Genomic DNA, 25,048 nt, shown 5'->3' with positions numbered 1-25,048 from the left:
TGAGGGAGATGTTCGTGCTGAAGACAATGAACTAAATGGCGGAATGCAGAAAGTGGAGAACCCTGAGAAAATCACATGCATGTTGTTTGTCCATGATAAAGCTTATTTGGCTCATGACGGGCCCGAACTAGGGATCCCACTCACTAGAGCTATGTGCTGTACCACTGACCCACCGCAGGCTCTTATAAGTAAAGTTATAATAAAATATTAATATAAAGAACAGCAATTTCTTTATATCAATATTTTATTATAACATATTGATAGCTTCTTTATATATAATAAATATTCGACAAACGTTGGTCTCTCGGCATAAATGTCAAACAAGCAAGACAACCAAGTTTCTGACTGCAATCCTCATCAATGTACCTTACATTCATAACTGAATAAAGGAAAGGTTACGCTTACATGAAGTGGAAGAAAAAGAGATTTGGGTAGATACGGCTTTGACCACACGTTCAACACCAGATACGTTCATGCTATAGTTTCCTTTAAACTGAATCAACTGAACTCAATAAAATTGCACTGTTAACAATTAACTATACAACCACCCAAACATTTGGTATAATTAGTTGTGAAATCTACTTCAAAATTCAAATTAACTAAATTTCTCGCGTCTTATAAGGTCAGTGCGGATGTTGTGGCTTTCTCTGTCAAAGTCTATTTCAGTCTTCTAAACTCGAGATCATATGAAAGCGGTTCTTTCTGAGTTTGTAGGCCACAATTTTATTTTAGCGATCTGACTTCTTGCTTGCAATAACAGTTTTAATAACGGCTATTGATTTTGATTTTGAACTCATAGGTCAGTGTACAAAATCAAAAATATTCGTTGCTTGCAGATATATAACGTATATCAGAAAGTGTGTCGTTTAGGCGTTAGAAGAATAAGAACGTTGGCTTTACATTTTGAAAAACAATAACTTGAAAACCACTTCTGTAATGGTAATTACTACGGAATCTAGACGCTTCCATTGTGATTAAATATTTAGTGGTTTCGCCTGTAATCGACAGAGACAAAGGTTTGAGTCTTGCATCAAGCATTTCGAATTCTACTTTAATTTCTATGTGAATTTGTAATATTTTGTGTTTCGCCGAAAATAAGACTGGGACTTCTATTACTATTATTATTTACCGAAAAGGTGCATAAGGATTTATTTTCAGGGGTACGTAATAAGTGGGAATACGATACATCTAGCAATGATGAGTCTGTCGACTCGAAGCGTAACCGTTATGAACGTGCTCTCTGTTGCGATAAACGCGCAAAATACGATAAAAACTGTTAATTTACCGTATTTAAAAATGTAACCAACAGGTAGTAACTGCACATAGAAAAACTAAGTTACTATAAAAATAACCTCTTTTGAGCTCTGTAGCATTCATCATTGGAACGCACAAGAGAAAGGACACTATTTTTGTTCGCACTGATAAGATGGGTAGAAACAAAGGACGAAAAGTATTCCTCACGTTTGCACTCTGAGATTCAAATCAGGAACCACCCACTCCGGGTTTCTCTAAAACAGATGTCCTCCTCTACGAAAGCTATGGTATTAGCGCAATAATTAGTGCCCAAGTAGAAGAATCAAATTGAAAGCAGAAGAGTACTCAATCCAGCACTGTTGTGAACAAAAAGACAACAGTCGTTGAACACATTTAATTAAGCAACGAAGATCACATCCGTTGCAAACCTGATGAATGCAATCTATAATCAACACAAGTTAACTCTAAGAAGAAATCTCGGATTCTTCACTGTTCACTTCAGACATCTGCACAACCAATCCAAGGAAGTCTACGTTTACCTGTATAATTACCAGGATGCCTTTAGCTGTGGCCTTAGACGATCTGAAAGGTAAAAGGTGACCTATCTGCTTAACAAATATTGTTCACTAACATTATCAGAATTATGCCCAACAAAGGTCCAACCCTGCTCACAAGGCTGTTTTCACAACATCCTGCCTAAGTTGGTACTTTTATCCTTCAAGAAGTGTTCTATAACCAGAAAAAACTACATCATGAAAGAATCACGAATGAAAACAGAACTCTGCTATGTTGGAATTCTTGTCAAAAGACCACTCATCAAAGAAATGCCAAGCGAAGGCTGTCTGCTATCGCTGTGGATTTACTCACCAAGCTTCTACTTGTAATCGCAGGCTGAACAAGAACTTTTGTGCCTCATGCCATACTACAAGTCATCGAACCTTGACAGCTACTTGCCCCCTTCGACCTACGAAGGACGTTCCTACTCGCTCCTTGTTTCTGATCTTAGAAGATGACATTCCTCCTCATCACAAATTCTATAATCCTTTAATGATCCTGTTACCGAAGTGTGCCCAATTCACCAGCACAATCACAGCATGAACTTTAATCAACGCTTACGTAGCTATTTGAAGCAAATTTCCCAGGTGTCAAGTACAGAACTTTTCCAGAAACCCAATCAATATAACATACTACTGCTTGTAACACATAAACCATTACCTCACCAGCAACTCTAGCTGATCTTACTCAGCAATAAGAAACCATCCAGAATATCATTGAAGAAACTTGTAGGACCATCATATCTTAGATGTCCTTGGTCCTCGCTTTGAACATCCTGTAATACGAATCGCATCTAGGAAGATTCTGAAATCTAAAATCTATCTTCTCAGTAGTATCAGGGGAGCCATCTTTGTTTCTTTTCAGAACTAGTGCAACAGTATTTCTGCCAAGCCATAACATCTCATTACTTTCTCCCCTTATCACCGCCCTGATGAGGGCTTTTCTCTGCGTCTCCGGGGCAGCGAAAGCATCTCAGAACCAGCTCCAGCAAGTATGATGCCAAAGTATCAGCAAGAAACAACTTACAAGGATACCTCTGGAGCTCAAGACAATCCACAGCTTTCATCATCTTCCAGTCCTATTTTCTAGGTAAGCCGTGAACTGCAGCGAGCATTTGAGTTTTTTTTTTTTTTAACATGCTACACAATGTTGCTATTTGCAATGAGCAAAACAAATGAAGCTAGACGTCCCTCTCTCTGTGCTTGGGGGAGAAAACTGATTATGATTATGAGCTCTGCAGCCACTGTTTCATATTTCGGATGTATGGCTTATTCTTGGGGTAGGACTTTTATTACAAGGATCTGAAAGAAATATGCTAAGGCTTTTTTCTGATTAGGTCTTATGTTCAGAGAAACACGTAAACTTGAATTCTTAAATCATTTCGTTATCATTTGTACTAAATAACTATTTGAGTTGTCAAACAAAACGACGAATCATTCAACCACTTATTCACCAATCCAAACCTTAGCATTCTTTCTTGAAGGCTGTACTTTCTTATTGGATTATTGGTCCCGTTGTAACGAAAACGTATGAAAACAAAATGGATGTATCATAGTGTATTCTACGATAATTACAATATCTACTGGCTGAAAAGAACTTCGAATTTGGTAGAAACTGTATTTTAGTGTACGCTATCGTACAGGCATTTTACTTTTCTGTACTTTCCCCTAACATTTCTTCATTCATCTTAATTTCAGAGATATGTTGATTAAATATCTCTTTAAAAAGAAAGAACTCGGAGCCCCTAAATGAAACCCGGTAATTACAATCTTGATTGTGTATTTTCCCCTTACTCTTGTGTTCACTATCATATGTGCGCCATTTTGTATTTACCCTGCATTCTTACATATACTTCTTATGTTAGAATTTGAAGTCTTCTGCGTAGAACATGATTTTTCTTTTTAAAATTTTGAGTCCATGTTGTTTCGTTTTTAGTTCTCTTTCCAGCATACTGAAGAATGAGAAATATATATATATATATATACTTGGGCAAAGTATTTTCTATTCTCAAAAGAGAAGATATTTAAAATTCTAGGAAGGTTCAAAACGTTTGCACAGTGTAATCATTTATTAATGATGTCTGTAAACTTTTCAGTCAAAAGGAATAATTTATTTTGTTATGGGAAAACGCTGTTCAATCGGGAAACCAATTACAGAAATTGTTCAGCTTTTTCCTTCTGTTCGCAAAGTATCTCCTAACCTTCTTTTTCTTTTTACTGAGTATGGAGTATGTATGTATATATGTGTGTGTTTGGGAGATCAGTTTTTTTTTTTAAATACAAATTTCTCTCTTTACTGCATAATTCTGAAATCTTTCCTACTTTGAGTAAGTTATTAAATATTTTACCATCGTTCTATGACGTGTTTAATTTCCCAGTAGGCAATAATTATATAATAAGATAATACATTTTTTTGCAATTAAATTGACGGAGCCTGTTGTAGTCTAAGCTAATTTTGAAATCTGTTTCTAACAGTGGATAAGTCTTCTCAGTTAGCTTAACAGAGGCTAGAAACAAACTTGAATTTCATAAAAGTTACAATCATAGTAGTAGTTAGTATATACTATGTACATCACAGCTTGCAACACAACACGAACAACAAGTGTTGCGGAATGTTAACAAGCTGGGTACGGTTATATATGTAGTATGTATTCCTGCGCGCAACATAATATATTATGCAACATACGAGTGGCAAGCTGCAACTGTGCTTAGTAGACGGCACCATAATATGTACGATAAGGAGAAAATATAACTTTCATTGGTTCTTCTCGAAAATGAAGTGATTTTTTTTTAGAAAAGAAAAGGATACTGTTCTGGATTTTCGTGTATATTTACGACAAACACCACCTTTGAGGAAGGGCTGTGAAGAATATAGGATGAAAATAAATATGAGAAAGACAAAAGCCATGCTGATTGGAACGAAGCGGTCGGTGTCAAATACAGAAGTAGGAGGGGAGAAAATAGAGCAAGTGTCTAGTTTTCGATACCTTGATAGTGTTATTACTGATTATGTGAAGTGTGAAGGTGAAATAAAAGCAAGAATAGGAATGGCAAAGAAGCCTTAAGGAGAAAGAAAATACTATTTTATGGGACCTTGAATAAACAGTTTAGGAAAAAGACTCATAAAATGCTTCGCGTCGAGTATTACACTGTATGGGTCAGAAATATGGACATTACGCGAAACGATGAAAAACGACTGGAAGCTATCGAAATGTGGGTGTGGAGAAGAATGGAGAGAATTAGCTGGGTCGAGCGGAAAACGAATGAGAGGGTGTTAGAAATAATGGGGGAGAAAATAACAATTTCAGATATTAATAAGAAGAGGAGGGGGAACTGGTTGGGACATTGACAAAGAAGGAACTGTATCATGAGGGACATGCTTGAAGATATGGTGGCAGGAAAGAGAGGGAGGGGCGAAGAAGACTACAATTAATGGACGATATCAAAACAGAAAAATCGTACGTGAAGAGAAAGCGGTTAGTGGAAGACCATGGAGCATGGAAGCTTCTCAGTTGCGGCAAGTGATCTGCCGATAATAGCAGAATACGATAATGTCAGATGGTGATGATATTACTGATAGAATCAATGACTTTCTTTCATTATTTTCGTCTCCTATATGCAGAAAAGCTAACCGTTTCTCTTTTTTATTCTTTTCCGCATTAAAACCGTCAGTCACTACGAAGTGTAACTTTTTTTTTTTTTTTTTTTTTTTGTTACGTTGTTGTGTTGGGCATTTCGAAACTATTATAAGCATGTTTTCCAACTGCAACACTATTTTCCTTTGTGTTTATTGGAAAAGAAACTCGAGATAGATCGGCTCGCAACATGTCTCACAACAAAACAGAGCTTTATCTTCTAAATCTTGTAAAGCTTGTTGCAAGTCCCGTATAGCTACTGGATGTGTTGCACAAAGCGTATAAATAGGTTAAGAAGTCGTTTCTAGAGCAACTAGATTTCCTCTGCCTACAATGTAGATATTACACAATTACGTATAATGCACACAGTTTTGAGTTTATTTCTCGGGAACGATTCGAGATTTTTGTCGTCAATCGAGAATCGTAGGCAGAATTATTGACGAAATTAAAAAAAAAAAAAAAAAAGAACTAAATGCCGTTTGTTCTGATGGTGTTAAAATTAACATAATCATTAAATACCTTTTGCAGTTTCATGAAGAAAAATGATCCTTTTTTTTATGCATATTTGCCACTGCTGATCAGAGCAGTGATTCCAACCTGAAACATTAGAAAATCCCATCTCGAGAGACAGAAATTCCCATTTTGCTCTTGAATTTTCCATGTTATTTTAATTACAAAATTAAAATTAAAAAGAGATAAATATGAAAAATGAAATTATATTGTGTATTTCCCCTGCCTACAATGTAGATATTATACAATTATAATGCACACAGTTTTGAGTTTATTCCTCGGGAACAATTCGAGATTTTTGTCGTCAATCGAGAATCGTAGGCAGAATTATTGACGAAATTAAAAAAAAAAAAAATACCACAGAACTAAATGCCGGTTGTTCTGATGGTAATATGAATGAATTATCCGTAAATTTCGATCTATCTTTAGCAAGTAATCGATGAATAACTATTTTTCTTAATTGAAACAAACTAATGAAGATGTTGGAGAGAAACGAGTACATTTTGTCATCAGGATTTAGTATTTTGCATAATTTCTAAGTATTATCACATTATAATGAACGTAAGGACACTAGAACTTTATTCTTCGGTCGTTATGTGTACAAAGTTTTCAAAGTTGATTGTTTCTCATTTTGCATTTTACTTTTTCCTGTTAATTATACAATATTCTTTGTATTTAAAAAATACCAGGGCATAATTTACATTTCCTGGATTTTTTTTTTTTTTTTTTTTTTTTGAGAATCACAAGTTACTTCCGCACTAGCACTCATTTCCAATAACAAAATTAGACAATTAACACTGATTTCAAAATTATTGAGGAGTCAATGGTCTAGTTTCCGCCCATAGAGAATTTTCTTGTCCCAAATTTGCTGCCAATTGCGATGAAAATTCCCTTTATCCCTTTTCGAGCAATTAATCTAAAAAAAAAGGCCCACAAAATGGGATTTTCCCATGAATTGGCATCACTGGATCAGAGTGGGATCTTTCAGTTAACTTACCGAGTCTAACTGTTAACTGTTACAAGGCACAGTGGCTCAGTGGTGGAATGCTCATCTCTGGTAAAAGAGGTCTCTGGTTTGATCTCATACCATATAAGTTTATGGTAGGTGACACCGTGTCCAACGGTGTTCTACTGTTTTCTCCTACATTTTTATTCCATCAGGCCGGTAGCCAGCCCAAAAATGTAGGAGGGGGCCCGATCCAACCATATTATAGTTCATTTGCAAGCCTCCCGTGAAAATTTTAGGGGGGAGACCCCCTAGACTCCCCTGGATACGGGCCTGCATTCCATCACTTTCTTTCATGATCAGTCACTTCTATTAATCGTCCGTCTCCTTTAGCCTACAGGGCATAATCATGGGACGTTCTAATTTTTTTCTCGAAAGAAAAAAAATGATGAATTATTAACTATGTAATCGTCAAGCAATTTAATTTGTGGAAGTGGTTATTGTCCTTTCAATATTAGAATGTGAGACAGAGAATGATGCTCAGAAATGTACACTCATGTCCAAAATTATTGTCGCATGCCTATAAATAGGTTGTGGGAATATAATTTGATAACGAATTCTTCCGGTATTTCTCATAACGTTAGTATATGTATAATCGGCAAAGACATTTATGTGGAAAATTTCCTGTAAAAAGAGCAGTAAATAAGAACAATAAAACGAAAATTAAACTTTCTTGTTTATTTAGCAACATGTTATGTTACTCACTCTAATTTTTGTATTTGCAATCCTTTTCCTATGAAGGGCCGCGGTGGCTCAGTGGAAGAGCGTTCATCTCTGGTGCTTGGGGTCCCGGGTTCGATCCCAGACCCCTTTGCTGGACAAACACCGTGTGCGTGGGTTTTTTCGGGGTTCTCCCGTTTCCTCCCACTATCTTCATTCCACCATTTCATTCATTACTCATCATCACCGTCTCCTTTAGCCTAACCGGCATAACCGTGGGACGTAAAACTCAAAGATTTCATTTCCTTTTCCTATGAAATTTGCTACAAATATGCATTTCCCGACTATACTCATAGTATCAGTATTAAAAGTACCCTGCAAAATCATTATTACATTATATTCTTACAAGAATACATTTATAAGTATGCGACAATAATTTTGGACATGAGTGTACATTAGTCTGTTTCTTGTGTTCTTCTGTCCTTCGCGAGGCCTTTAATAGATCTGAAGGAAATACATATACTTTCCAGAAATTGCCTACAATTCTGTCCAATTTGAACACAATTCTTATTGTTAACAAAAGTGGTGCGATTTAACTTAAAGACTTCCAATTTGTGTTCGTTGATATTCCTAATCAAGCGAAGCAACTTTGAGGTGAAATGAAGTTGTACCATTTTGTTCCTAAAGTTGTGTGACTTGTAGAAAAGCTAGAGAAACTTTTTTTTTTTTTTTTTTTAAGTATTTGTTCACGGAGTTAAGTAGTATAATCGCCTTTTGTATTGACTCTGCTTAATGATTCTATATAACCGTCTTAGAACCTCTAATTGCTTCTTCTCTATTAACTTATTTTTCTCTTTTCCTGGTTTAAATCCGTTCCTGACAAGATCAGTCAGATGGCTGGTTATCCACAGTAATCAGCCAAAGTGCTTGGGAGAATAAAAGCGTGCTTGTGCTTTAGGATGGAAGGAGTACGACAGCGTGTGGACAAGCCAGATGCTCGAGTTTGTTCTCCGCAAACGCTGTTTTTTCGTTAGATTTCTGTAAAGGAGTTCCTTTGTAGAAGCTGAATTTCTGTTTTTTTGCTCTTTTGAACTTTCAGTTCTCAGAATTGGATGAGATCTTTTGTAATGCTTTTCTGTGACTTTTTCTGACTTGATTACATTTTGTGTATACAAATGTTATTTCCTTTCTCCGTCTCGCAGATATTTGATTTATTTTCTAAAAATAAAAATGCTAGCTAGATGCATTCAATGTAATTCTCTCTTCTTTGGAGTTGAGCACATAAGCCTGGAGACTCTGTCGTGACTATATTGTTCCAGGTTCGATTCCCAATGGGAGTTCATGTGGTTTGGAACCCACGTTAAACTATACATGCACGTCTCGTATAGCTTCGGTGCTGGGCGGGACGCTAAACTCGAAATCAACCAACGGGCCCCGACGACTCAATGGTACAGTATTCACATCTGGTGCATAGGGTCCTTGGTTCGATCCCAGCTCGCGCCAAGTGAGCTTTGTGGTGGACAAACACCTTATGCGTGGGTTTTCTCGGGTTCTCCCGTTTCCTTCCACTTTCTTCATTCCACCATTTCATTCATTTGTTATCATCACCGTCTCCTTTAGCCTAGCCGTCATAACCATGGGATATAAAACTTAAAGATTTCATTTCATTTCATTTCATTTCTAAATCAAACATCACTCTAGCATGGTTGTTCAGTGGTAGAGCGTTTGTCTCTGATGTGAGAGTTTTCTGGTTCGATTTTAGACCATATGAGTTTGTGGTGAGCAAAATCGATTCAGTGTGTTTTCTCAAATCATCATACACTCATCCCATACATTCTTTCGTAAGCATTCAGTTTCACCTTAAACAACATGACATAAATATGACGATTTCTTTTCTTTTCTTTTCTAAGTATCGGTCAGAAATATTCGTGAAATTAACCGAATGTACATTGGAAGATTGCAGGACGAATAATAGTCTGTTTTATTACTATATTTACATCTGCAAAGTCAAATTAAGTCACATATTAGTGCCCCCGCGTAGCATAGTCACTAACGCATAGTCTCCTCTTTGGTACGAGGGGTCATGTGTTCGATTCCCGGTGAGGTCACTCGGTCAAAAAAGTGTTAAAAGCTTTTTCAGGCCAGCCATTCTGAGTGAGACTTTCCTGAGTTTACCTCACTCACTGCAGGAAAATGCCTGGATGGTACCCAGTCCCTATCCTTGGATAGTGTGAAGCCGTGAGACATCATCCCTCATACGTGACGGGCTAACATGGCCATAGATACCGAAAGCCCAGAAATCTAATTCCGAATTCCGAAGTCACGTATTTATTTATATGATTGCCTTGCCGTTACTAATTGATTGTATTGAAACATATATTTTCTCCGGAATTCATGAAAGTTAGTATAATTAATATTTTTTTATTATTTCGATTCACAGTATCTTAAATATCATTCGTGTTCTATCTATGACGGAATTTAAGATGATATGTAAATCGTAGATTAATTTTCTAACTATGCTAACGAAGAGGCTAACGAAACAGTTAAGATTGTTGGATATATTTAAAAATGAGAGTAGTGTTAAAACAGTAAACATTTAGCGTTCTTCCGTAGAAATCGGGAATCCTGTTGCAAGCAGTTATTCTGTCTGAGATTATTTTAAATACGTACAGAAAGAGAGAAAGCGGTCTGGATTGCAGTGGCTTTAAAAGTTTTTCGTTTTACACGTTACAAACACAAAGATTACGAACCATAATTTTAAGCTCAAGAAGAGTCAGTGGATGAAGAATAGAGTTGACGGAAATTGAGAACAATAAAATCAATAACAAAAAAGTTATCCAAACGATTAGAGAGATTCAGGAAAGGGTATCATCCCAGATTGAATGTAGTGCAGAATGAATTCATGAACAACCAAGTATATTCTGGGAACGTTTTGGTAGAAAATATATTTCGATGAACTGTGTATATATTCAGGGGACATGGGGAACAGAACAATTGAGAACATTTTTTTTTACTAAAGTTTAGCGTCTCCTTTCAGCTCCAAGGGTACCAGGCCCGTATCCAGGGGGGTCTAGGGGGGCTGGCCCCCCTAAATTTTCGCCGGCCCCTCCTAAAATTTTCACTGTAGGCTTGCAAATGAACTATAATATGGTTGGATCGGGCCCCCCCTAACTTCGGCCGGGCCCCCCTACATTTTTGGGCTGGCTACCGGGCTGTATGAGACGTGGACTAACCTTTTAAGGCGGAAGCCGAATACCGTAATGCGTTCAAATTTAAGGCTCTCCGGGAGTCGAACTCTGAACTACGTGCAGCAAAAGTGCATGTATTAACCATTAGACTAGTGAGGAAGGCATATAGGCGTTGATTGGTGTTGGACGATATAACAACAAAGCTTTTGCACCTACGAACGGATGATCGTAATCTTAGAAGTAACTTTCTCGAAATGAAGATATTGTAAACTAGAAGTTTGTTGAAATCTCGATTATTTTCTTTTAATGTTACAAGACTTTGTTCACTCCTATTGTGGCCAGAAAACAATATATATATATATATATATAAACTTGTACTTCCTTGAACCTTTCCGGAGGACACTGTGACTCAGTGGTAGAGCACTAGGGTTCCATGGTTCGATCCCAGGACAGGCCAGTTTGTAATGGACAACATCGTGTCCTAGGGTTTTCTGGAGGCACTTCCGTTTCCTCCCATACACTTATTTCACCAATTCTTTCATTATTATTCACCTTTGTTAATCATTCCTTCTTCTTTAGCCTAGAGGGCATATTCGTGGGAGGTAGACCTAGTGACTCCAGAGTAAGATTTGTTGCTGGAATTTTTTTGCACGTGAAGTTTTTTGTAAACAACAGTGGCTGTGGCCAGCCCAGATTTGTTCTGCACGCTTACTAATGTAATGTGAGAGGGGTTATGAGCAGCGGTTGAAGCAAATAGTTCTTTAAAGGTTACTGAGTTTTGAGTTGTGAAATGGCGTATTAAATCCTGAGATGCGTATTTTCGTAGTGGAAAGATATTTTACATTGAGATCATTAATAATGTCAGAGCATATTTTAGTGAAACGTTTTTCAACACACCACCTCCTCAGAAGTATGCAACACTAGAACTAATTACAAAATTCTTTAATACTGATTTCATTTGTAACAGGAAGCATGCAACATAGAAGAAAGTGCAAACTGAAGACAATATTGTGAAAATGCGCAGACGCACGTTGCAGAGGCCTCAGAAATCAAGTAGGCGATTATCCGAAGAAACAGAAATGTCTGATTAGAACATGTCGTCGTATACTGAAGTTAGATTTAAAATTTAAACCATGCACAATCATTGTTATCCAGAACTTCAGATTTATGCGAAACGCGTTAGGTACTGTAGATGGCTACAGGAAATCATTACGTCGAATGAAACGAATTCTTCACTGTATTTTATGTCTGAATAAGCATGGCTTTAAGAGAATTTGTATCGATACGAACTCCAGATCAACAATTGAAATCCCCCCTTATGATTCGTAAGATAGGTGTTTAGTATGCTTTTTCGGCACGCAGGATAGTAGGTTCATTCCTCCTTACTGGAACTATCAGCTCACATCGTTATCTGTTACGACTGTTTTGTCATTTGTAGAGCAGCTAAGTGAGAACGAATGATGTTGTGCCTTTCTTCAACAAGATGTTGCAACAGCGCATATATCAAACCAGATTTGATTGCAATTTGTGAAGTGTTCGGGGAGGAGAGGAAAATATCAGAGGACTTGTGGCCTCCGAGAGCACGGGATCTTACTACGTGTGATTTTTTTCTGTGGAATGAATTAAAGAGTAAGGTATACCGCATTGGACGAATTGAAAGCAAAGATTTCTGACGCCATTGCACAGATAAGTTATGACAGGTTACAAACAACTTGCTCCGTCGTCTTGACTTTTGTCAGCTCCAAGAAAGACTTCATTTTGAAAAGCTTTTGCAACAGTCAGGTAACTGTAATGTAGTAATATTGCTATTGTTGTGATTATGCTACTGTAATTTAATGTAATGTAAAAATACAAATAAAGTAAGAAATACATAATAGGCCTAGTAACCATAAAGAAATCGTTTAAAAAATATTCAGTATTAATGTCCGAAACACTTTTAGCTGCCATACCTTGTATTTCATCACCAACATTGTCATCTTTTAATATGTTCTGATTCTGTTAGATGACAATCAATAAAGTGCATTTTCTCCTTTCGACAAGAAGCCTCAGTATGCTGTCTCTCAGCTCTTGATTTATGAATGTCTTCGTGTTTTGTATGGTTTATATTATGTGCATAAGAAAGGATTTGGTATTTGTGTGTATGTGTAGGTTGGTGCGTAGGCTTTTTAAAAGAAAAGTGGAAAGAGAAGAAAGGGTAAGATCTGACTTCCATGAGCGTTTGTTCTTGCGAAAACAAATGTTTAGACGAATTCGTATCTTTTGTGTGTGTGTTTGTGTGTGTGTGTGTGTGTCAAAGGACTGCTGCAGTGAGCTTTCTTCTCCATTGTGCGTACCTCCGCAGGGAAGATAGGTATTCATTCTTTTCTGGGATGCTATATTCTTCTCCTCTTTTGCATACGTTATTCCCTTTACTTCCTCAGTTTTTTCTGTTTGCCTTCCTTGGTTCGATTGAACGCTGCTACCTACACCACCTCCGCCATTCTTTCCTTTTTCTTACGATATATTTTTTTTCTCTCCAAACAGCTGTTGAGTTCTCGTCGTATGTTTACGAATTTGGGTTTTGATTTTATTTTTTCGTTACATTCCCTGATAGACGTCTAGAGTTGATCTATTTCTATATTTTGACCTTCATTGCCTTTTCCTATTGCGAAATATCAATGCGAATTGTGAGTGACGGGTAGCGACTAAGGTATATTTATTTCAACCTATAAATAGCATTAGTATTCCTTGTAGCTACTTTTTTCTAAAGAAAGAAAGAAAAAAAGAGGATGTTCGTTTTCCATGATTGGGTGATTTCTTTCAGTTACGTTTATTCTGAACATAGTTGAAGAATTCAAAACTCGAATACTTGCAAGTAGTATGTGTGTCATTGTTCGAACTGTGTGTCACTGTTAGGCTTATGTGTCACTGTTAGAACTGCGACACTGTTAGAACTTTATGTGTCACTGTTAGAATATAGGTGTCACTGTTAGGACTATGTGTGTCACTGTTAGAACTATATGTGTCTTTGTTAGGCCTATGTAAGTCACTGTTACGACTATATGTGTAATTGTTACTGTGTATCACTGTTAGGACTCTGTACCAATGTTAGGGCTATGTATCACTGTCAGAACTACGCGTAACACTCTTAGGACTATATGTGTCACTGTTACGGCTGTGTACGTCTCTGTTACTACTATATGTGTCATTGTTAGGACTGTGTCACTATTAGGGCTATGTGTCACTGTTAGGGCTGTATGTGTCACTGTTAGGATTATTTATGTCACGGTTAGGATTGTGTGTGTCACCATTAGAAGACAAATAACGATCGATACAATCTGCTAGTTAACCATGTATTTTTTAAATATACAATATGTTTCAGTAAAAAATATAAATAAAGATAAAACTTATTGACGACGAATAAAACCATAAAAACCCATTTTCCTCGATTTCTTCAATGCATCAGATAATATCTTGAAGCATTTCAGTTTGTCTAACTGGATGTGATATATCCATTGATTCATGTCTTATCTTTAGACAATATTATAGTTATACAAAAAATAAAGTTAATTAAGAGAATCGTAATTTTGAGCTGCATCTCATTAACCATACTGTGTATTGTCATCTTGCCAGGTCATAAGGAAAAGCGTGATAAGTGTGTAATAATTGGTTATCTTGATGCGTCAGTTTCGACTTTATGATTCTCTCGATTCTATCTCGAACCGGGATTCTCTCAAAAACTATATACAAGGATTCACACCCATACAAGTGATTTTGTTCTGATTGTTTAGATCTATCAATAGATATATTACATCTTTGGATATTTTGATTTCGCTAAACGCCTATAATATTTTAAAATTTTATAATAAATAAATTTCAATCAAATATAGACCTTAAGAGGGACTTTTATACTGAACGGATAATCATTGGGAACCTCTGTAAATAGTTATATTCTGATTAAAATAAGAAACAAATTCACATTTAGAGAAAGATGTGTTATCCTGTTGCCCCTTGTGACTATTCCGCTTAGCTGTCCGGTATAACTCCTTTCCCTGTTGTTACTCCCGGCCTGGCCCAACCCATTTGTTTACTCTCGCTGACCCGAAAGCACGTTGTGTTAATGCTGTGTTGCAATTTAGCGTACAACGCTGAACTTCCCCAGCTGTTTGTGGGCTTGATGTGGCAACAGCCGAGTGCTTTCAAGGACCTAAAGTCATCAGCAGTCAACGACAAGCGCTTTGTCTCCTGCTTTAGACGATTGTGCTACATGATTGGAAATCGGTTCATTGATCGGCGCGACTATAATATCTCTTAACGAGAAAGTAGTTTTAGAGGAGTCTTCAGTAGAATATTGACGATGTAGTAACGGGGTAACGCTCCTTCCTCTAAATATCAATTCGATTCTTGTTTTGCTTCTGTTTTACAAAATGATGTGAACCTACCAAAAACTGTAGACTTACATCATTTTGTAGAAATTATTAAATAAATATTTTCTCACAACTAAAAACGTTAGATTCACATCATTTTATGGGAATTATTAACTATTTTTTTTCAAATAAAAAAAAAGTTAGATTCATTTTATTTTATGAGAATTGTTAACTAATTATTTTTTCACAATCAGAAATAAATAGTTAATAATTCCCATAAAATGAGGCGAGTCTAACGTTTTTAGTTGTGAGAAAATATTTAGTTAATTTCAGCAAAACTAGGTTAATCTACCAGTTTTGGTTATTTGATTTTCTCAAATTAAAAAATATTAGATTAATTTTATTTTATGGGAATTGTTAACTAAATGTTTTCTCACAACCAAAAATTTTAGATCCATCTCATTTTGTTGGAATACTTATCAAATATTTTTCTTACAAACACAAATGTTATGTTCACCTCGCTTTGTGAAAATATTTAAGTAAATATTTCTCATAATAAAAACGTTAGATTCACCTCATTTTGTAAGAATTATTAACTAAATGTTTTCTTACAACCAAAAACGTTTGATTCACCTTGTTCTGTGGAAGTTGTTAACTAAACATTTTCTCATAATCAAAAATGTTAGATCTGTATTATTTTATGAGAATTTTTAACTGAATATTTTCTCAGAACCAAAAACTGTAGATTCACATTTTTTTTTTTTTTTTTTTTGTAGAAATTATTAAGTAAATCTCTCGTCATAACCAAAACTGGGAAATTTACCTTATTTTCTGGGAATCATTAACTAAATATTTTCTCACAACCAAAAATTTTTGATTCGCCTTATTTTATGGAAACTATTAGCTAAATATTTTATCATAACCAAAAACAGTAGATTCACCTTGTTTAGTGGAAATTAACTAAATATTTTCTCAAATTCAAAAACGTTAGATTCGTTTTATGGGAATTGTTAACTAAATATATTATCACAACGAAAAATTGTAGATTCATCTCGTTTTGTGGGAATACGTACAACTAAATATTTTCTTTCAATCAAAAACGCTAGGTTCACCTCATTTTGAGGAAATTGTTAATATTTTCTCACAACCAGAAACGTTGGATTCACCTCATTTTATGTGAATTGTTAACTAATCTTTTCTCATAATCAATATGGTTGATTTCCCTTCTTCTGTGGGAATTCTTAACTAAATATTTTCTCCAACTAAAAACTTTAGATTCACCTCATTTTTTATGAATTATTAATTAAATATTTTCTCATAACCAAAAACGGTAGATTTATCTTGTGTTGTTGGGATTATTAACTACTAGATTTACCTTGTTTTATGGGAGGGTTAACTAGATATTCTCTCATAATCAAAAAATGTTAGATTCATCTTATTTTATGAGAATTGTTAACCAAATATTTTCTCACAACCAAAAATGTTAGATTTACCTCATTTTGTGGGAACCGCGAACTGAATCTTTTTTTTTTTTTTTTTACAACTAAGAACGGTAGATTTACCTTATTTTATGAGAATTTTGAATCTCGAATTTATTTTTGCAGACTTTCCAAATTCAACCTTTGGAAATCCTATATCAAGTTAAATATTTTTCTTACACCTAAAGATAATAGATACACTTCATGGAAATCGTTAGGAGTAATTGCACTACATACTACTTTTTAGATTGGTTGTGTCTTTTTGTATAACCGAATGTATTTCCTTGACAATGGTTAGGTGGGAGAGCAGCAATATGCTGAATCTCCCCACTTGAATAAAGCTTTTTTTTTTTCAATTTAAATTTCATTTTTTTAATACCATTAATATAATACAGACTGAAATGGTTTATCTTTATGCTGCTTTCAAAAAATTAGAGAATGTAACATGCTTGGCTTCTAGTGAATTCTATAAATTCAACGGAGGCCAGCACAAGGATTATTAATAGATATCGTGGGAAATATAATACTAATTTTAAAGCAACAATTTTATTAACATGAAAAGTATATGCTTTTTATACACGTTAAACAAGTAGTGAAAATGTAACGAAGAACAACAAGTAATATAAATATTCAATATCGAAATCGTAATTTAAATACGGTATCTTTTATATACTCTAAACCATTAATTTCGTAAAGTCTCAAGACGAATAACAAGTTTAATAATTTTAATTGTGAGCACAAATGATTAGTTTGCATAAGGCCTCGTGGCAGGTTAAATTTCGAAGGTTAATATAGACCAAATATATTTTTCCATGAGACCTAAATATGCCGGGATGATACCTAAAGACTTCCTTTTCCATTTACATATAGTCTAAATAAAATTGAAGTATTACATTTTTATAGATTAAATCCTTTCAATAGAAGTAACTTAAATATGTCATTACTCCTTACCTGCGAAATCCAAAGTGAGGCAAATTCGTAACGGCCCGGTTTAGTTCTCTACCGAGTACCGAGATTGCCCACCAGATGGTAGCTCACTTCAGACATAGGCCTATCAATTCTAGACTATCTCTCCCTCTATGTAGTTTTTATCCTTTGCGCTCTTACAAATGTTCTTATACAAAATATATATAAAATATACATTTATTGGGACTATTACGTTACATAATATATCCTACCCCTCTCTCTATATAGGATACTAACCTTACTACAAAAGGAATAGTCCACAATAAATGGAATATGAATTGTTGACCAAAAATTTTCTACTTACAGTTTTCCAGAATCTTATAATAAACTACTCTCTTATATATTACATCTTATTGCCATGCCTGCTTTACAAAGTATTAGGAGGATATGGAATACTTCTCTCTGCAAAGAAAAAATAATAAACCCACAAAAATATCTAACAATGATTACAAGGTACAAATACTTATTAAGATTCATTATTGTTATCAACATAAGGTTTAATGTGATTTACGTGTCTCTTAATGACAACACTAGGTTGATCACATTTTCTTAACCATAGAGTGTTTAACGTAGGTTTATTAATGACCTCAAATGGCCCATAAAATAAGGGGGATAATTTAGGAGTATAATGTTTAAGTAATGAAGCCTTTTGAAACTTCCTAACCAATACCTTCTGACCTTCCGAATAATTACTAGGTTCTCTATTTTTATTATAACATTTCTCCTTTCTACGCCAGGCTTTATCAATGTTGATGATGACTCTCCTCAACCTTTCTTCTTTATCCGGCGCCTTAGTTAACTCGTCGAAGTCTATTTCCCACAACACGTCCAAAGGTGTATAAAGTTTTCTGCCAAGAAACAATTCAGATGGCTCGTATCCCGTACTCTCACTCTTACTGCAGTTTAAGGTGAATTGGATTCTGTCCAACAGTTCAGCCCAATTATTTTGGTGTTCATTACAATAAACACGGAGCATGTTCTTAAGCACTCTGTTCACTCTTTCACAAAGGTTACTGCTAGGATTGTACGGAGCTGTACTCACATCCTGGATACCTAAACTAAAGAGAAATTGTTTCATGTGATGACTACAGAACACCTGAGCACGATCATGAATGATTTTCTGAGGTTGTCCAACTAACATGAACAACTTCATTAAATGTTTGCATATAACCTTGGAATTCAAGGAACGCAAAGGTTGTAGCATGACGAATCGTGATGCTGCGTCAGTAATAACGAGGATATGACGATAAGGTCCAGAATTTGGAAGCTGGCCAACAGTGTCCAAATACCAGCTGTTGTTTGGCGTAGTAACTTTCCTACTATAGTAAACTCCTTGTTTTTTTCTGTTGGTGTCCTTACAGAGTTGACATCGCTGACATCCTTTCACGTATTCTCTGACGTCACGGTATAAGGTCTTCCAGGTACATCTGGAGGCTATCTTCGCTATCGTCTTGGAATATCCAGCGTGAAATCCGCCCATCTCATCACAGTGAAAATATTTCATGATAGGATACACCATTTCCTTAGGGATGACTATCCTCCAACCATGGTTTCTTCTGCCTCGGGTCTTCTTCATTAAGATTCCGTCCTTAAGACAGTATTCATCCGCCCTTTGACCTCGCCGCACTTCTTGGATAATATTCCGTACTTCAGGATCTTCCATTTGATGTTCTTTTAACGGTTTGTTAAACAAGGGTGAACTCCAAAAATTGGCGAAACTAAGGTTGACTGGTTTCCCTTCAAATTCTTCAATTTCATTAACTGAAGGATCATTAGTATAGAATTCCACACCATTGTTCGTGCGCGAAATAAAATCAGATAAAAAGTTCTGCTTACTGCGGAGATAAACAACCTTGAAGGAATATTTAGATAGTTTTTCAATTAATGTACCATACTTACGTTGACGCTTATGATTCCGTAACAACCACGTGACTGATGAATTATCACAAAAAACAGTAAATGGTTTTATAAGATACATTTCAAATTTTTCGATAGCTAGGAGAAGAGAACGTAGTTCAAGTTCATATATGCTTTTAGACCAATCTACTGATGAAATATTCTTAGAGAAAAATGATACGGGTCTAAGAAGGCCATCATCATCATATTGAGAAAGTATAGCGGAATGTTTCTTGTAAGTACTATCTACATGAATGACAAAAGATTTATTCATGTCTGGTAATTGTAATACAGCATGTTCAACAAATGCTTGCTTAATATTATTATAGGCTTCATCTTCCCTCTCACCCCAGTGAAATTTAATTTTATTGGATCTTAAGCGGTGAAGAGGTTCCATGATTTCCGCATAATCTTTCACGTATTTTCGGAAATAATTAAAAAACCCACAGATACGATTTACACCTTTCTTATTTTTGGGCTTAGGTAATTTAAGAATTGTGTCAATCCTATCCGGATCAATTCTAGTTTCTCCCGCTTCAAATTCATAACCTAGGAATTTGATTTTAGTTTGGAAGAGTTGTGTTTTCCTTTTTGAAACTGTAATTCCCCATTTTCGAAAACGTTCAAGAATTTCCTCTAATACTTTTTTATAGGTTTCAATATCTGAGGCATGAATAAGGAAATCATCTTGAAAAATTTCAAGATTTTTACCTACTAAATCCCCAAAGATTTTGTACATGAAACTAGTAAGAACATATGGGCTCAAACGAAATCCCATTGGGAGAACTAAATGTTCTAATAAACGGTTAGGTGTACAAAATGTAGTATATTTTCTACTACTCTCAGAGATAGAGAACTGATAGAAACTTTGCTTTATATCTAATCTTCCGAAGATGGTATCCTTTCCTAAATTCGCTATAGTAGCTTCTACATGCGGGGATGGATAACTATTAACCCTTACTTTCTTGTTAATTTCAGAGTATGCTATAACAAGTCTAGGAGTACCGTCCTTATTGTGAACTAAAAAGCACGGAGACGAATAAGGAGAAAAATCGACCTCACGAACCACTCCCTTGTCGATAAGCTGATTTATATAATTATCAAGAGCCTTAAGTTTAGGGCCTGTAATTTGATATGGGGGTAGACGTACTGGAGTTTCATCCTCCATTTCTATTTCATAAGTGAACCCCTTTATTGTCCCTAGTTGTTCAGTGATAACATCACTATATTTCTCACAAAGATTTTCAACATAACATGGTAAATCTGGGTATTGTTCTACAAGTTTAACTGAAAGAGAGGAAGTATTATCAAAATTACAATTGTCAGAATCACATTCATCATATATGTCATTAATGCTATTCGTTTTATTATGATAATAAACAAGGTATTCACTACCTGGTTTCTTGGTTGTGGCCTGGTCCTCCGGTCCACCGGAATCTGCTGCCAGAAAGGTACAGTGTTGTTTCTGCCGGGCACTTTGTTTATTTGTTTTTGGTTTCCAGTGTCCTTCCCGTACGATCCTTTGTCCATTGGGCCTCTCTCTAGAGTGACTCCGGACCGCATCGGAGACGCTGGAATGAGATATAGGACGAGTAGTTTCCATTGGAGACAAATAATCCCTCCAAAATAGAGGAACAGTTAGATTCTTCTGTTCAATTATAAATTGTTTGGCACTCAATTTGATATCTGCTTTCCATTTTAAAAGAAAGTGATTTCCTAACAGCAAATCAAAATGTGGAGAGTTTATGATGTAAAATGTTTCACTGAATTCACAACCTTGAATTGAAAATTTAATTTCTGTGTTTTCATGAAGTTCAACCAAATGACCATCAACAGTGGTAGTCACTAATTCTGCTGAAGTAGGTTTTATAGGAACACGACACATAATTTGACGCAAATATTTTCTGCTTATCAAATTGATACTAGAAGCTGTGTCCAATAAACAAGAGTTTGTGATGCCCGCAATTAGTACTATGATGTATAATATTTGTTTATCACGCTGCATATTAATTAGTGTTTTTGAAGGTGGCACTGATGTACGCATAGTTTTTCCACTAACACAGAACCGCTGAGTATGTCCATAGCCAGCACATTTATAGCATCTAATAAGATTACGTTTTTCATTTTGCAAGCCAGAAACTTGTTTTTGAATTTTAGAATGATTTTGTGATTCTTCAAAAATGTTCGGTATATTTATAGCAGGTGGCATTGTTTTAAGTGACATATAATCTCTTTGATATTTAACAAAATGATCGTAAGTTTGCGCTATGGTCAACAATTCAGAAACTGAAGATGGTATGGCTTCCCCAAAACAATTTTGGTATATTTCTGGTAAAACCAGACTGGTTACAATATTACAAAATATTTGTTCAGTGTATGTCATACCCAGAACATTGGCAACACTGATTTTCTCTTGGAAAAATGTTCCAAGTTCTTCCCCATCATTCATTAATCGGTAGAAGAATTTTCGTACATATTGTGTACGACCTACTGTGGATATATATTTACATAGCAAATTAGTACAAATTTCCTCCCAATCATTACAACGTGTAAGGAAAGAATGAAAGGTTCTGTTAAATTCACCCCTAGTTTGGGTTAGACTTGCTACCAAAATAGCTTCTAATTCCAAGTCATACCTCCTTATAAGCTCATCTAACCTAACCAGAAAGATGAAACAAGAATGGCTATCTGTGCCATCTACTATAGGTAATGACTTAATTTGCTGTTCCAATGAACGGAAAACACTTTGCCCTAGTAATTTATCAAAGTTACATTGAATAGCAGGACGTGCCATATTTGGCTGCATTAAATTCATCTGTGCCAATGAAGACGGCATTCTACTTTCATTATACTGTTTACACTGCGTTTCATTTTCATTCCTATAGGACACAGTTCGTTCATTTTTCATGAACTGATCCTGCCTACCCTGTACATTGGGAGTACCTTTATTATTGTGTTTTGAAAAATAAATGTTACGCTGATGTATATCTGTGCCTTGTCCAAGATTATTTTGGCCTACAGACTGTACATTCACTCCGCGTCGCATCGGAACCTTAGTCCAAGATACCTTTGATTGGCCTACATAAGGTTTACCTGCACCACTAATATTGCCACATCGTGGACATGGGTACCTAATTGTCTGTGAAAAATGTTCACTATTAAAGGGCTCACACGGAGCTTGTACATTTTGTTCAGAACAGTATTGTTCTCTAAAGGAGTGTGCATTTAATTCTGCACCATATAACCCACTGGCTGTGTGTGCAGTTTGTTCAGCACGAAATGGCTCCCGTGAACCTCGTGCATTCAACTCAACATTAAGTGGCTCTCTAAAAACCTGGGCGTTTGGGTAACCCACACCAACTTCATTTTCAGTTTCAACAGTTTGATTAAATTCACCTTTATCACTTTCATAACTTTCAGTAAAATCTTCATTATCCGAGAAAGAAATTAAATTATGTTCACTCATGTTTTACACTTGATAAATCTCTAAGGTGCTCACAACTTTCAATATTTTTTTTTTTTTTTTCCCACACGATATCTCATCAAGAAGACAGCTGTAATTTTTATGCTTGCCCACTTGATGGACTTTGGATTTCGCAGCCTTAAAAATTATGTAACATGCTTGGCTTCTAGTGAATTCTATAAATTCAACGGAGGCCAGCACAAGGATTATTAATAGATATCGTGGGAAATATAATACTAATTTTAAAGCAACAATTTTATTAACATGAAAAGTATATGCTTTTTATACACGTTAAACAAGTAGTGAAAATGTAACGAAGAACAACAAGTAATATAAATATTCAATATCGAAATCGTAATTTAAATACGGTATCTTTTATATACTCTAAACCATTAATTTCGTAAAGTCTCAAGACGAATAACAAGTTTAATAATTTTAATTGTGAGCACAAATGATTAGTTTGCATAAGGCCTCGTGGCAGGTTAAATTTCGAAGGTTAATATAGACCAAATATATTTTTCCATGAGACCTAAATATGCCGGGATGATACCTAAAGACTTCCTTTTCCATTTACATATAGTCTAAATAAAATTGAAGTATTACATTTTTATAGATTAAATCCTTTCAATAGAAGTAACTTAAATATGTCATTACTCCTTACCTGCGAAATCCAAAGTGAGGCAAATTCGTAACGGCCCGGTTTAGTTCTCTACCGAGTACCGAGATTGCCCACCAGATGGTAGCTCACTTCAGACATAGGCCTATCAATTCTAGACTATCTCTCCCTCTATGTAGTTTTTATCCTTTGCGCTCTTACAAATGTTCTTATACAAAATATATATAAAATATACATTTATTGGGACTATTACGTTACAAGAAGAAAGAAATTATTTTCAAAAATAAAATTATCTACATACCCCTCCCAAAGTCCTAAGAGAGAGTGGACAAATCAGGCGAGGTTCTTTATCTCTGTGATTCGTGGACATTTCGCTTCCAGTAGATTTCCAGACGCTAGAAGATACAGCTGTATTTCCAGTTCTGTATTCCCAAGTGTCCTTGTTACATTGCTGAAGTTTGGATTGGTTGTTTATACTGTATTCTGTTATGTTTTGCTTCGGAGGTTTGTTGTAGCTTTGTTTTTCTGATCTATTTCTTTTGTGAAACAGTGGATCGATGATGAAACAACTAAACATTATAGAAAAGAATCTTCATTCTAGTCAGAGCTTACTTACGAAACCCAGGATGATATATTTGTCTGTGGGTTCTTCTTCCCGATACATAAGATTTTTTTTAAAGTAGGCTACGATTACGTAAGACAAATAGAAACCAATCTTTATTATTCTTTCGAAATTCGTGACGATCTGAAGCTAACGGACAAGTGTTGCACACGAGACGAGACAAGAAATAAGATTTCCTCGTCTCGTCTCATCTGGATTCTCGAAGAACTGTTTCTCGTTTATCTGGACTTTTGAAATACTTTTCTCATTTCATCTCGAAATTTTTCTTAGTTCATTTTGTTAATTTATGTACAAAATTTATGGTCTGATTTCTTTCCTTAATTTCGTCTAGAATTGATGAGCATCATTCCACGTCAGGAGATGTTCACGAAGGGTGTGATATAACAACAATTAAACCATGTTTATTGTTGGAGCATATTGTATAATGACTTTCATGTCTTTAAACGTTAATAAATGTTCTTCATTCTGTTCATACGATCACTTTATCAATTTATATTTTCTATGCAATGAATCGCGTCACACTCAAACTGTTTGAAGTATAAGACTTAGTTGAACTATTATTGGCCACGAGATTTGAGTAATTTCTTGTCTAGTCTCGGAAATAATACGAGAATCATCATGTTTGTCGTCTCGTAAGGAACACCAAAAAAAATATACTTTTGCCAGTTGCTTACTGTCTAATTACGGAAAATTAAAATAAAAAAAGAACAATGTTTTTCACACATATACACAGAGACCGTAAAAAATGCGTACATAAATTTTATTGAGTAATTGGTGTTAGCGTATTATTTTCGAAGCTCAATTATCATTGAAGTATGTAGTATGTGTTTTCCTCTCCAGATGCTGCTAGTTCC

The 25,048-nt window shown here is 35.4% G+C and overlaps 1 protein-coding gene across 1 annotated transcript in view; it reads left to right on the top strand.

Annotated features, from left to right (window-relative positions):
- LOC145683461 (uncharacterized) overlaps positions 1-25,048 on the top strand; it is a 436,142-nt gene that overhangs the window by 388,638 nt on the left and 22,456 nt on the right. The gene's annotated exons all lie outside the window — the stretch shown is intronic.

This window comes from Thermobia domestica, chromosome 1 (genome assembly GCF_964235325.1).
Source record: "Thermobia domestica chromosome 1, izTheDome1.hap1.1, whole genome shotgun sequence".
NCBI lineage: Eukaryota > Metazoa > Arthropoda > Insecta > Zygentoma > Lepismatidae > Thermobia > Thermobia domestica.
The sequence above is the reverse complement of the archived record's forward strand: the minus strand, read 5'-3'. Positions and strand labels throughout refer to the sequence as shown.